The sequence below is a fragment of the Apteryx rowi genome, unplaced genomic scaffold, assembly GCF_003343035.1.
Source record: "Apteryx rowi isolate R43461 unplaced genomic scaffold, aptRow1 scaffold_832, whole genome shotgun sequence".
NCBI lineage: Eukaryota > Metazoa > Chordata > Aves > Apterygiformes > Apterygidae > Apteryx > Apteryx rowi.
This window is the reverse complement of record NW_020451130.1, coordinates 124,033-138,000: the sequence shown is the minus strand read 5'-3', so window position 1 is coordinate 138,000 and position 13,968 is coordinate 124,033.

The window sequence follows — 13,968 nt, the reverse complement described above, 5'->3', positions numbered from 1 at the left end:
GGGGGGGAAGGTGGCGGGGGGGAAGGAAAGTTTCATAAGGTGGAATAGAAAAATGCACCAGGAAACTTGGGAAGGAGCATGCGTGCTGCAAACATAACGGTGTCAACAAGTCTGCTTACCTGTCCGACCGGTTGGAGCAGCTGAGCTTTGTTCCAGCCCTTCCTAAGGCATGAATGTTTGCAAAAGAATTTAACGTCTGAAAATTAAAAAAAAAAAAAAAGGAAAGAAAAGGGGGGAGCAGGGGGGAGCCCTGCCTTCGCTGCCCGGGGGGCGGGTGGTGGGGACCCCGGCGGGACCCGGCCCCTCGCCCCGCGGGGCCTCCCCGTCCGTCCGCCCAGGGATGCTGCGGGGGCAGCGGGGCCGCTTCCCCTCGGGGCAGCTTTTTCCTCACCCCCCCGAAAAGGAGTTTCCTCCCTCTTCGAAGCAGAGGGAGCCCCCACCGCCCCCGGGGGGCTGCACCCAGGGGCCCCTCTGGAGCACCAGCAAGAGGAAAAACTCCCCGGGGCTCCAGAGAAAAAAAAGGCTGAGCTGTCCTCAGGCCAGCCGCGGGCAGAGAAAGTTGTTATTATTATTATTTGTAATGACAAGTTTTTCTTCTGTTAAAAGGAGGGCTTTATTTCATTTTAGTCCTTTATTTAAAATGAAAAATGGGTCAAGGCCTCAGTCTTTCCCCCCCGCCCATTTTTTTTTTTATTTGCCTCTCCCCCCTTCCTCAAATAGAAATGAAACAAAAGGAAAAAAGGACGGGGAGGGGGGAGCTGGAAAAAGAAACAGAGGAAAACCCGCAGAACTGGACTCGGACGTCTCAGAGCAAAGCAAAGGCTGCGTACAGACTGGCCTTGAATATTTAACAACATTCGGGGGTTCTTCCTCCTGCCTCGTGCCTGTTATTCGAGCGGCTTTCTTATTAAACAAGGTGGAAATATATTCCGTGCCGTCCTCCCCAAGCACATCCTCCCGTTAGTGTCTGCACTGGACCGAAGCAGTTGCGCAGACTGGCAGGGCTGCGGGAATAGCTGTTTCCCCACGTAAAGAGGCCTTTCAAACTGCAACGTTTTTGCCCTAAGATTGCCGCTTCCCCCCCAAAGAGCAAAACACAGGTCACGGGGAATCGATAAGAGCTTCACGGCTGACTTCACTGGGATGAAGATTTTATTTCAGGGGCCAGATCTGGAGCTTCTGGAATGGATGCATCTTCAAATGCACCGGCTGCATTAAAGAGCGCTTTTTAATGCATTGCAAGTCCCCGGCTACCGCATCCAGGCTCTTTGGGTGAGGACCACCAGTTTAGGGCTGTTGGAGACTTTCTCCGGAACAAATGGGTGTGATGTCTCATGTAGCTCTGAGATCTCAGGTCATCAGAGGGGCTGGATCTGGACCAGTGCGCATTGGCTCTGGTGCGGATGCTCAGGATGGAGGAATTCCCATAGCGGCATGGCCTGAAGGAAGGACATGGGGAAGGAGCCCGAGTCCCACCGGCCCTGCAACACTGCCGAGCAAAGCTGCCGATCGGGCACGCTGCACAACTGGGAAGGTCCTCGAGGCTGAGTATCTCCACGCGATTGGTATTTCCAGCCAGGGAATCCTAGCTAGGAGACGCAGCAACCCTTACCCACCGGTATGTTTTGATAGGGCCTAGCAGAGTGAGGCATGGGCGCGGATGGCCAGGCTAGGACCTTCTCGGCAGAAGACTTCCTCCCAGGCCAGGCACGATCTCCCAGGAGCCAAAAGACTTTTGAGGAACGGGGCCTGGCTTTGCTCCCATCAGTGCTAAGAATAAAACCAACCGAAGTGGCAGAGGAGCGCACCCAGCATCCAGTGCTTGGGGAAAGGTCATCCAGGAGGTCTTCTAAAACCTGCCCATTTGCCTGTAGGACAGGCTCCTCAGAGTGACCGCGACTGCTGGGGGGGCCTATTCTGGTGAACAGGGCTCCCTCCGCTCTCCCGGGGAGTTTATGGGATCTGCAGGTACTGGAGAAAAGCAACCTCAGCATGCCTCCAGGACACCTCACCGATACCACACATAAAACCTTCTCTTTTCTTTCTTTCTCTTTAAGGCTATGTAATTTCTCTGTTATGTCTAAGACTTTGCTCCAGGTCAAAATATAACTACATGGGTTTTAATTGATTTCTGCAAGGCTTTCAACTTGAGGTTTCTTTTATTTTAACCACTCCTTGTCTTTTAAGCCAAAAGAGGTAGCAAATGACATTCATCACAACACTCTCGAACCAAGAGCTTGCTGTGACTACTTTAATGTGTTCCTGGCTTTTTCGGCTCCTGTTTTGAGATTCCCATTTAGCGAGGTACCGGAGCACACGCTTCACTTTAATTGGGTGCTCAAAGTCAGACATGCAGTTACGTGCGCAGCTGAATCAGGGACTAAGCTGTTATTATCAGCAGCCCTAACGAGTGGTCAGGGCTGCAGTGTGCTCAGCGTGGTTGAAGGCACGCAGTGGAGAGAAGGTCTCGCCCTCAGCAGCAGCCCAGGGCGGGGAGCAGGAGAAAACCAGGCTTCCTTTCCCCAAAATAACATTCCTCAGTGGCTGTGAACCCGGAGGAGCTTGGGGAGTGTGCTCACAGCCTGGCCCCGCAAACACGATTGTAGGGAGCTGTGTGCGGCACCAGGAACATGCGAAGGAGCAAGCGGGGGTCAGGGTAGGGACATAGGAACAACTTTATCCATCCCTGCTCCCACAGCTAGTTTATCACAAAGCAGCATCCTTGGGGCTGCTCCTTCATCGGCAAGTCAGCCCACAGATCCATTGCTGGACGGCTGGGATGTTTCTCTGGATGTCTGTCGGAGAAGCGTCGCACATACAGTCTGCGCACTGTAATTACTTAATAAATAATGATGCTAATGAGATAATGGCCTAGAACCCTTTCTGTAGAATCTTGTTTAATTCTGAGCCTTAGCTGGGTGTGGAAGAAAAGCCAGTATGTTAAATTAACGTTTTGGGTGTAAATCAAATTAAATGTACAAAATGCCCTGTAGGGTCAAAGCACAATGGGACCCACCCTTACATATTTGACTACTAAAATGTGTTTCATTTGACTCAAATCATTTGGGAGTGAGAAGAGAGAGACTGGATCAAGTAATGAATCAGCCATGGGATGCTGTCGCAATCGCAACCCCCCCTCCTTCCCAAGCAAACCCCTGGTGTGGGGATGGGTTGATGGCCACGTGCAAGATGCAGGGGCAACTGCTCCTCGCTGGAGGACTCCCTTTCACTGCCAGCATCCTGACCTAAAAGAAAGTGGAGAAAGTGTGCTTGAGAGCAAGAGCCTTGATTCAGCAAGCCAGGGAAGGAGCTGGGGTTGAGAAGGGCAGAGGGAGAGACGTAAGGACAGTAAAGGGGGCAAAAAGGTGCAAGCAAAGGCACAGGTCCACTGCTAGAGAGATGGGGAGGCTTCAGTTTTGTTTGCAAACAGGGCAGATTTTAGTTGCCTCTTAGGGGGAGCTTCCCAACGAGCGGAGCAGGAGCTGGTGACCCAGTGGAGCTGTGCAGTTCCCTTCACTGGGGATTTTGAAGGACAAGCTGGATGGAGATGAACTTCAACCCTGCTTTGGTGCAAAGAGTGGGAGCAGAGCAGAGAATCAGCCAGCGGTGGGTCACCCTACACCACTGTCGTCATCGCGTCACTGCAGGACAGCAGGCAGGGACACCCACCAATGCCTTCCCATGCCTCCACCGCCCTTCACAACCCCACATCATGCCGTCAGCTGTGCTGCCACGACAGACAACTGGTCGGAGTTAAAAATAACCTTTCTCCTTCTTGCCTGGGTTATTTTTAACCTTGATCAGCACTGTGTAGCTCCAGAAACAGGCACAGGCCAGTACGGCTGAGGGCCGCAGCCTGGGTGGGGATGAGGCGACAACTTGATCATCCAGCTGCATTGCTCTGACATCACCACCCCGAGCAGAAATGGAGGGACACCAGCATGGACAACCCGCGGGAGCCACATGGCGGTGTCCCACTCATGAGGTAAGGGCTGGGCTGAGAGCACAGGGCCAGCAAGTCACTCAGTGCTCCTTCTCAAGTGTTTTCCAGTCAATTTGAGCCAAACAGGACTGGATGAAGACAAGACCCTGGATGGCTCCATCCAATGTGGAGTCTTTGGTCTCTAGCTCCTAGCAGAGCCCAGATAAGTGGATTCGTGCAAGTTTATGGACTATGCTTGGCTCTGTGGGAGAAGCCATAACTTCATATCCCTGGGAAGGCAAATCTTCATCTGCTGAGGTTTGCAGAGTGCATGAAACAGCATGCCATGAAGCCACCGGGAGCCCTGGGCTCACAGCCTGGCCACATCATGGAAATGCTCCTGTCCTGAGTGAGCCTTCACATTGCCAGTTTAACTTGGGTCTCCACCTGGTTTGGCACAGGAATGCAAAGCAGCTGGAAGGGCCATGAGGACCTGGCCTTGGGCTGCAGCTGAGGGAAGGGGGTCTCGGAAGGAAAACACCCATGCTGCAGTCAGTGGAAGCTGGGACAAGGGAGAGCGTTTCATCTGTAACCTTTTCCAACCTGCTGCCTCCCTGGACTATCCTGTGGTGGTCCAGCATGCTGTATAGTGTATTTTAATCTGTTGAGAATTGCCTGGCTTTAATCGATCTTGCCAGAAAGATCACAGAGACTTCTAAGGACCACAGCTTGAAAACCCAGGGCAGAGCATATAGGGAAGATCCCCTTGCTTTAAGAAAAAAACATCAACCTGAGTATAAGTTACTTCCAGTCCCCACCTTCCTTTTACCTGGATTTCTAATCTTTGTCTCAATGCTGAGCGCTTACCTCTAAAGAGCTGATGTGATTTGGGGGGATGAACCTGTTCACCCCACCCCGCTCTGATTTTGCCCTACGCCCCATCACACGTCTGAAGCATTCAGGGTGACTCAGCTCAGTTTCGGTAGGTGCGTGTGAGCACACACCAGCCACAGCGGTGTTGCAGCCTTCATTAGAGGAGTGTGCCCAGATCCCCGGGAGCTCAGTCTTAACTTGTGCCCGGTGCCCCGTGCCTTCGCCTGGGGGCTGTGCTGGCGCTGAGCAACTTCTCCAAGTCGACACACCAGGATGACTGTAGCCGCTCTCTGGCTGGCACTGGGCATTTCTTGGGATGAGATGCTCGGAGGTGGATGTAGTGGTGGGGCAGATCCAGCATAACTGAACCGAAAAGGCAATGCAGCGGCTTGGGGAGCAAGTGGATTCAGTTTGCTTTGGCTCTGCATTTGCGCCTCTGTGCCCCTCGGATCAGTCCAGCCAAATGTGTGTTCAACACTTCTGTCCCAGGGTCATGAAGACTGAGAGAGCCCAGGGAGCAAACTCTGCTGCCAGATGGGTTGCCACCACCTTCAAGAGCACCTTCTCCAGGAGGAGCCACAAGCTCCCCCACTGCACCATTGCCACAGTGTATTGGGCATCCACCATGAACAAGTCCATACCCCTCATCCTCTGGACTCAAAGTATGGAGCCAGTGTTTGGGTGAATACAGGCCCATAATCACCAGGATTTGAGTGCTGCTGGGGGCAGCAGAGGGTACCAGAGCAAAGCTACAGCCTTGGTCATGACTGTGCAACATCTCCCTTAGCACAAAGCTGCCTTTGGCCACAGGGCCAAATCCTGGACATTGAACATCTGCTCCCAAGCCAGATATTGGCAGTTCCCCTGGTTACATCAGGAATCACTTCATTGCAGCGGATGGAGCCAGCGTGGCTCAACGCCAATGTACCTATGAAGGAGAGGGCAGTGGCTCCATGAGCTTCCCCAGTTTGGAGGGCAACCTGCTTTCCTTGGCTGGGCAGCAAGAAAGGGCTGGCGAAGGTGCCAGCTAGGGGGAAATGGCTCCTCAGGCTGTGGCAGAACTTGAACGACGTGTGCTTCCCTGCTGGGTTTCAAAGCACCCCACCGCACTGACTCACCGGGCTCCTGTCTCCTCGCCTCCCACATCTCCTGCCACTCCCAGCGTCTCCCTGTCTTTCTTCACCGATACCTCCGGTTCCTTCCCACTCCCCGCTCCCAGCTTGGCGCTGTCTCTCAGGCCGCCCACTCGCTGCAGCTCTGCTCCCTCGGGGCAACCAGGTTCCCCAGCCGCTCCCAGCGGCTCCTCTGAGTCCCGCTTTCCTCCCGCGCCATCCCCCGGGGAAATGGCAGCCTCCTGCACAGGTCTCCCCGGGGCCCCCAGGACTCAGCCGCCCCTGGGAAGCCCAGCTGATGCATTAGACCTACTGGCTTCAATGAGACACCTTGGCTAGAGTGAGCCCAGTCTCCAGTAAGAGATCTCCGTTGGCTGCATGCAGCATTTCTGAGCAGGAGACTTGGGCGACAAGCTCATGGCTTCTCCTCTGCTGAAGACAGAGCAGCTGCGTGTGATGGCAGGCTCATGTTGTAACAGAGAACTTTGCTGAGGAAGGACGGGGTGAACCAGTTTCGAAAGCTATCCCAATCCAGGTTTGCGGCAGGGGCTGTTCTGGTAAGGACTTTAGCAGAGCTCTGAGCACTGGAGACCTGTGCACTGCAAGGACCTCTTTGCCATAGAGACAGGACTCTATTAGCATCTTTCTCTTACGGTTCTCTGAAGCCCTTTCCCCACATTCACTCACTCTGCCCAGCTTCCCTTCTGCAATATTTTTTTCCTTGGTTTCCTGCGATTTATGTGATCACACAGTCTGTCCAGGGCTTCCTCTCCAGGAACTTTGGTGCATGCCTACCAAATTTGATAAAAATAGTAGAGGTCACAAAAGTATTCAAACCCCAGAAGTTTCATGCAAATAGGTAGCCAAGTAGAGGATAGAAAGCTACTCCATATTAATGTTCCCACGGTGCTTAAAAATACATCATGTGCACGACCTTTATTAGACTTCAGCAGATCCACATAGTGGCTAACCTTCAAAAGCCAAATGCACACCAGCAAGGGCCCCACCAGCTCCTCAAGCAACCACTTTCCGATGGTTCCTCACTCCCTGTAGTTTATGCGACATTTTCACAGGCGACATCTACATACCAACCAAACCAGACAGCCATGTGAACTGCAAAGACACCAGAGTGCATCTGTTCATGTTCTTCTGCTGATTTCACCCCCAAAGAGGTATTGATGCCCTCAGTGACAATCTTGCTCATCATGTGGTATGAAATTGTTCCTGTTGACTGCATGCTTGGCAAGTTTGCTGCTCTGTGTAGTGCTGCGTTGGATAGCTTTCTCCTTCTGATGAATGACTGTCCGCTCTGGAAAGATGTGACATTCATGCATTATGCTCCATCCATGAGGCTCTTTGGGTAACTTGGGGTGGGATCATGGCTCTTCTCCCATCTTATTTGATTGAGGGATGTGCTTTTTGATTGTATGGACTGGTGGCAGAGTTGGTCTCATTTGGCTTTTGGATTCACTCTGGCAAGTTGGAAGGAGCTGAGTCCCACAGGTGGGCATGGAAAGCTTTAGTCAGGCAGGGTCCGGCTGGAGCAGGTGTTGATACCCACAAAGCTCCCATATCTGTGAGTCTGACTCTGTCTCCCAAGGGGATTACAGCCACCATTTAAAAGCAGGGTGAAGGCTACTCTAGGTGATATAGCCATAGCATGGAAACCGTGTGCCTTTACTGACCTTATTCTGGAGTGAGATGTTTTCCTTATCACATTATCAACTCCCAGCACTCCCCCAAGCTCACTGGCTCTTTTATGTTGTTCCCATTTTGCTGCTTGATGGCTGCTTGTTTCAAAAGGGATAATCCATGCAAGTGAAAGGCAACATGCTGGAACAGGACACACTTTCCTTACCATTAGCATGTGCAGCTCACCGTTGCAAGTTCTCATGGAGGCTGAGGGTCCAAACAAGAAGTGCAAATCCATGTTGAAGAGCAAGCCAGTGATGCATCACTCCAGCCTGTCCCATCAGCTGGCTGTGGCCACACTATTTTATCCAGGATTAGGAAACAACTTTGCCAGGGAGCTGGCAACTGCCCAGCTTGCTTGGGAAACATCTTTCTGAAAAGGCTGGTGCTGGAAGAAAAAGGCTGGATTAGCTGGAACTGGGATCTGACCTAACTAGTCAGATAGTAACATGAGCATTTTCAAAACACATTTAAAATCCCTGCTTCCTGCAACTCATATGCCCCAATGAGCTGTTTTACACTGCACCAGGGGCTGCATGGGACCATGTTTTCTTAAACAGCTGCATTTTAACCTCTCCTGCAAGCGGTACAAGCTCTGGCATCCCCCTTCAAGCTCAGACTTTGTCTGGTAGAAAATCCTCATCTCCAAAGGACAAATAGCATCTCCGAAGCTACGAGGAGACTTCCTCATTCCTGTTAGACGACCAGCTGCAATAAAAACTATTGTATGCATATGGGTCAGCTGCATTTCTTTACTGTTTCAAACAGATAGGAGTCAACTTTCAAGAGTGGGTCAAGTGGGTGGTAGGTGCTACCTGTGCCATTCATTTCATTTTGGGTAAGCGTGAAGGTTAATAGTGCAAATGAGCGGTGAGAGAGGCTTAGAGAGACAGTGCTGAGCTGGAGGAAGAAATAACTGTCATGGGTTGGGCTCAGGTGCTCAGGTACCATCCTGCCACCCACGGCAAAGAGCCCTGGCACCACAGCTCCCTGGAGATTTCTACAGCAGGAGGAAGAGGAGAAGAGGTCCATCTGGACTCCCCTCAGCTCCTCAGCCTGGTTTGCAGCGAAGGGGACAATCGTCAGAGCCAGGAGCGCCTCGGTCATTGGCACTGCTGGTGCCAATGTGAGCACAACTCAGGTCTGAGCTGGGCCAGAGTATGGGCTGGACTGGCTGATCCCCATGCAACAGCTGCTATGGTAGAGATGGGCCTTTCCCACTGCCTGCCCTGGTGCTGCCAGTCCTCTGCCTGCACTGGAGCAGAGGCAGGGCCAGGCTCCCGGCCGGGGAAGCCAGCGTTGCTCCCAGGGAGTCTCGCTAAGGCAGATGCATGTGTTTAAACCTGCCCAGAATGAGTTAACCATCAGGCTACACACCCGCTGTCTATAAAATCACCCCAAGATCTCACTGGGGCCATTTCCAGCCAAGCTTCCTTTCCTATGGCCGCAATTTGACAGGCAGCACTGAGTGCTGAGTGCAGCACCCAAGAGTGGCTCTGCCTCCTCGCTGCCCGTCCAGCCGAGGACAAACCCTGACTTCTGCTTTCCTCTCGCCTTTTCCCGCATGGCTGCACCGTCATTCGCAACGCCACAGAACAGACAGTCCGGGGACACACGACAGGACCATCCTCTCCAGCAACAGCATGATCCAGGGTCGGCTCAGGCCCTAAGATAACTCATTTTCCACCAGACAGCTGCATTTGCAACCTCACACGGCCACACGGCACAGGGAAGACAGGACAGCAGGAGCCCTCATTCTGCTGGCTGCTGCTCTCACATCTCCCTGGAAGCACCCTCACATCACACTGACTCCATGGATGGAGATGAGGCCTCTCGCTGGTGCCCACCCCAAAAAACTTCATGTGCAGGTCCCTGAAGTTTCATCCCTGGGGTCAGAAGAAGTGAAAGAAACTCCAAGGAAAAGAAAAGAAGCTCCAAGGAGGGGGAGCTGGGCTGAAGCAGCAGCCAACCCACCGCCACAGCGAGATGGACAGCTTCAGCCTCATTGGGGTGGGGGATGACTCCAAACAACTCCATGGCCCAAGGGAAGCCTTCTCCTCCTTGGGGTAACCTCTGGAAGCAGGGAGCTGGGTGTCAGGGGGCCCCAGCTCACCTCGGACAGGCACTGGGGCTGGGTGCTGCACCCAGGCCTTGCACATCTTCCCTGCGGTGCAGCGGGGAGGCAGCAGCTCGGGCTTTCGGGCAGGGTTACCTTTGTCATGCAAGGTAAGTGCCTGGGTAATTGCTTTCAGAATGACTTCACCAACGTTTTGGCACCAGGGTTTTTATCACCGCTGCCTTTTACGATGTTTACCAGATAAAGCGTGCCTTTCAGCGGCTCTGGCTGCAACAGATTCCCAACAATACTGCTGCGATATCTGCCCCTCTTTCTGTCCTGGACAAGGTTCTGTGAAATTGCCACCAATATAATTATAAAGTGCTGTTTTTACATCCTCCTCTTGCTACGACACTGCTAGACTTTGGCCTGAGCCTGCGTTTCGACCTCCTGTGCTTGCTCCCAGGGAGCACGTTCGGGAGGGAGCTGGGCATTAGCTCCTGAGGCCAGACCCTCGCTTCAGCAGCGAGGGTGTGGGGAAGGGCGAGAAGGAGCAAAGCAGGAACAAGACGGAGGGCTGGCACCGAGCCCTGGGGCGCACCGAGCCCTGGGACACCCCGAGCACCCCCATCGCTCCGTCCATTCCCGACGGAGGCCCTGGGGCAGCGAAGCAGCTCAGGGCACGTGCGCCAGGGTGGGAAACTCCCGCGGGACGGCTCCTGGGCACCCTCTGTCCCCGGGGCGAAGCAAGGCCACTGTGTAGGCACTGCGTTGGGAGTCCACACCTTAGTTTGCCTGGAGGTAACCTGCTGCTAACGGCCGGGCCCCAGGCTCGCTGGCTAACGTGTAACCAGACGTCACCGGGCTATAGAGCTGGCAAGGATTTCGCACCAGCTTTCCAGGGTTTCTGCCCTCCCCGCTCGAAGGAGGAAGTGCACAGGCAAATTAAAATCAAAAGTAACTGTTTTACAAGCTGGTTTATAAAGGAAAGGAACGGTTTGGAAACATGTGCTTTTTGCTCTTTCAAGAGGATAAAAAAAGGCTTCCTTTCTCCCCGCCCCCCCTTTTTCTCTCTTTTTTTCGTCCCTGGAATTTCAGGAGTATTAGACTCGCTTCCCTCAGGTTTCCTTGGAAGATTTGTTGGAGGCCCTGTGGCTTGTCCACATGGGACATGCAGCAAAATTCATCTGAATTGCTTGTGAGAGCGGATCAGAGAGGCTCATGAAGCCCCTGCAGGAATAATAATAAATAAATTACGGTGGTGTTCATTTAATTCATGCTGGCAGCAAATGCAAGTAACCCAAGTTAAGAATGCTCCCGACTGTTGGGAGAGGCGGCTGATCCAGTCGAAATAATGTCTTTTAAATACATGCACTTCACTCATTCAAGTTATTTTTCATGCCTCTTCACATGCAGAAGCCCTCAGCTGCCCTGCCCCTTAATTTTGGAGGAGGGACACAAACCCTTTAACACATTTACATTTTTTCTCAAGTTTTTGAATTACCCAAATATTGACAATGCCACCCCCTACCAAATGTGAAAGGAAAATTTTACTGTCTGGTGAGGTAGGTTTCATTTGAATGGTATCTGCGGTGCCGTAATCTGACAGGTCTACAACCGCGCAGGGAAGCAGGGGGGATAAATGATTATTTCTTTTTAAGTGGAAAAGGCATTGTCGTGAGAAAAAAAACACCTAAAGGCAGCACTGTTATTTGTACTTGTACTCCGATAAGAAAAAAATCAGTGATGATAACGGTAGGAACGGCATGCTCCTCTCCTCGATAGTTTCTTCTTTTTGTTCCACTTAGTATCCCGAGACTTTGCGCAGACTGTACACACGGACGCGCACCGCCGGACATGCAGCCCCCCGGTGGCATCTGGCCAGGTGCGCAATAGCGGCCCGGTGCCCGCGTGCCGGGAACCCTGCTGGGAGCAGCTCCGCTCAGCTCGGCTCTCCAGGGCAAACACCTAACGAAGACTGACTGACACAGAGACTGCTAGAAAGGATAAGGTAAACTGCGAGAGAGGCTTATTAAGGACAGACATCCGTGTACAGCATGAAGGGAAGGGGGGGGAATGAGGGACAGAGTTTGCATAAGCTTCATTTTCTTAGGAAATCAGGCTAAAAATGTCTCTTCAGCATTGACTTCAGGTGGATTAGCCAAGGTGACTCTAGAGATCTGAGCTATTTGCCCAGGAGATAAATGGCCTTTATTTTGCTTTTTTACAGTCCTCATCACATGTGAGTAAACCCCTTACTGACCGACTCTTTATGCCTTCTCCATGAGATGCCACAGGTCGCTATGCCCAGGTTAGTGAAGGGGGAGCCAAGACACAGGAAAGAGGACATCAAAGAAAGATAAGGACACAGAATGCTGGGAACCAGCTATTAACAGCCAAAGTGCTTATTTGAGGAAACCTCATGTGCAGAGAAACCAGAAGAAAAAGGCCCTCTTGAGCCACATTTTCCTCAGCACAAGCTCCACCTTTGTCTCACTCTCTTGATCGAGAGCATCAGCAACATGGTTTGTCTCCTTGCAAGAAGTTTCCGTCACTTTGCCAGCTGCCACACACCCCACTGGCTTCACAGGTCCTGCAAACGTCTTTGCAACAGGTCTTGGGCAGTTAAGTCCGCATTCATAGCGGCAAACTCCAAAATCTCACCCTCTCTCGTCCTTCTGCCAATCTCCAGGTGAAAGGCTTTCACCAGCAGCATCACCGTTGGGTATTCCTGCCTCCCTCCCACATGTCCCTCACTCTGCAACACCCCTTTGGCTGTGCCAGGCTGCAAATATGATTCAGCTAGAGAACAGTTTCTCAAAGAAAGGAAAGCAGGCTTTTCCTCATTGTTGTCGCAGGGTTTTAAGCCAGATCCAGCTGCCAATCTGGTCCACAGCTCAGTTTCCCATTGGGTCACCTCCCAGAATCAGCATAGCAAGGGGACAACCGTCCAAAGCAGGAGAGCAGGACAACAGCAGGCTGAATGGCAGGAGTGTGAGCACTCCAGCAAGCCCTAGCCATAGGGAGGAAAGGGAAGCAAATGAAAAGAGAAAAAAAATCCCTGTTGTGAAACCATAGCCTGAACGTTTACTATCTGCCTGGGATTTCAGTCCTTCACGTGGCTAATCCTGGGTTTGGGAAAAGGCTCCCAGCTTCCAGCTGGTGTGAACTGTGTCCTTCGCTGGCTGCCAAGGGTGCTCTGCTGGCTCACATCTGCTATGCATCTGGCTCGTCCCTGCTCTTGGCACTCCAGTGGCCTTGGCTACGGTACAAGCACTTATGCATAAGTCTTAACAATAGTCAATACACCGACGCGAGCAAAACTATTCTACTAAATTGAATTGTTATCATTCCCACTGATTTCACCTTTCATTTTAATCGCATTCGTTCAGCAGACAGATAAAGATGATTATAATGAAGAGGGAATGGCTTCACACATTAGGCGTTCCTCTTTCACTCACGACTGGACTAGGGACATGACCCAACCATCTCCTTGCAGTAACTGTTCCCATTAACGTTACCAAAGCTCCTGTATTCCAGCCTTTCCTGGAAAATATTTGGATGCATTTCAATATCCCCTTCTACCTGGAAACATCCGAGCTTGTGTTTGAGAAAGGGACTGTGGTACCCACGAGCCTGAAAGTCCTTGCCTGCCAGCAACCAGTAGCACATGCTTGGAGAAAAAGTACAGGAAGGAATCAGAAATAAGACTGTAGCTCTCAAAACAGACCTCCCACCTTCCAGTTAATTTGCCCTTTAAGGAATTCATGGCAGAAAAGCAGCATCCAGACATCAATGGTACTCCATGAATTTGTTCAATTCCTGTCTGAATCTGTAGATAAGTTTAGCCTCTGCACTATCTGGGACAATGAATTCGACAAATAACTTGTTCATGGTGTGGAAAAAAGTACTTCTTTTTGCTTGATTTAAGCTTCCTACCTGAAGCTGGTTCCCATCATATTGTGGCAAATTGTGAATGACTGTTCCCTCACATCCTTCAGGATTTTACAGACCTCGTGGTATATCCCACCTCCCCACTACACATCCTTTGGCTTGATACATTCACAAGAGTCACCAAAATGGCTCTGCTGCACCCCTGACTTGCTTACTTGTATCATAACGTAGCAGAGAGCGACTGCCCAAGTGTTCCTCACTTTGGGGGATTCCGACCTGAACCTCTGAATGCTCCACCATGGCCAGAGGGAGCTTCGCTTTTAAATGTCACAGGGTAAAAATGCTCTGAAAAAAGAAGTCCCAAGTCTCCCAGACTGAGCATCCAAACATGGTGGACCAAAGTAATTCATGATAACCAT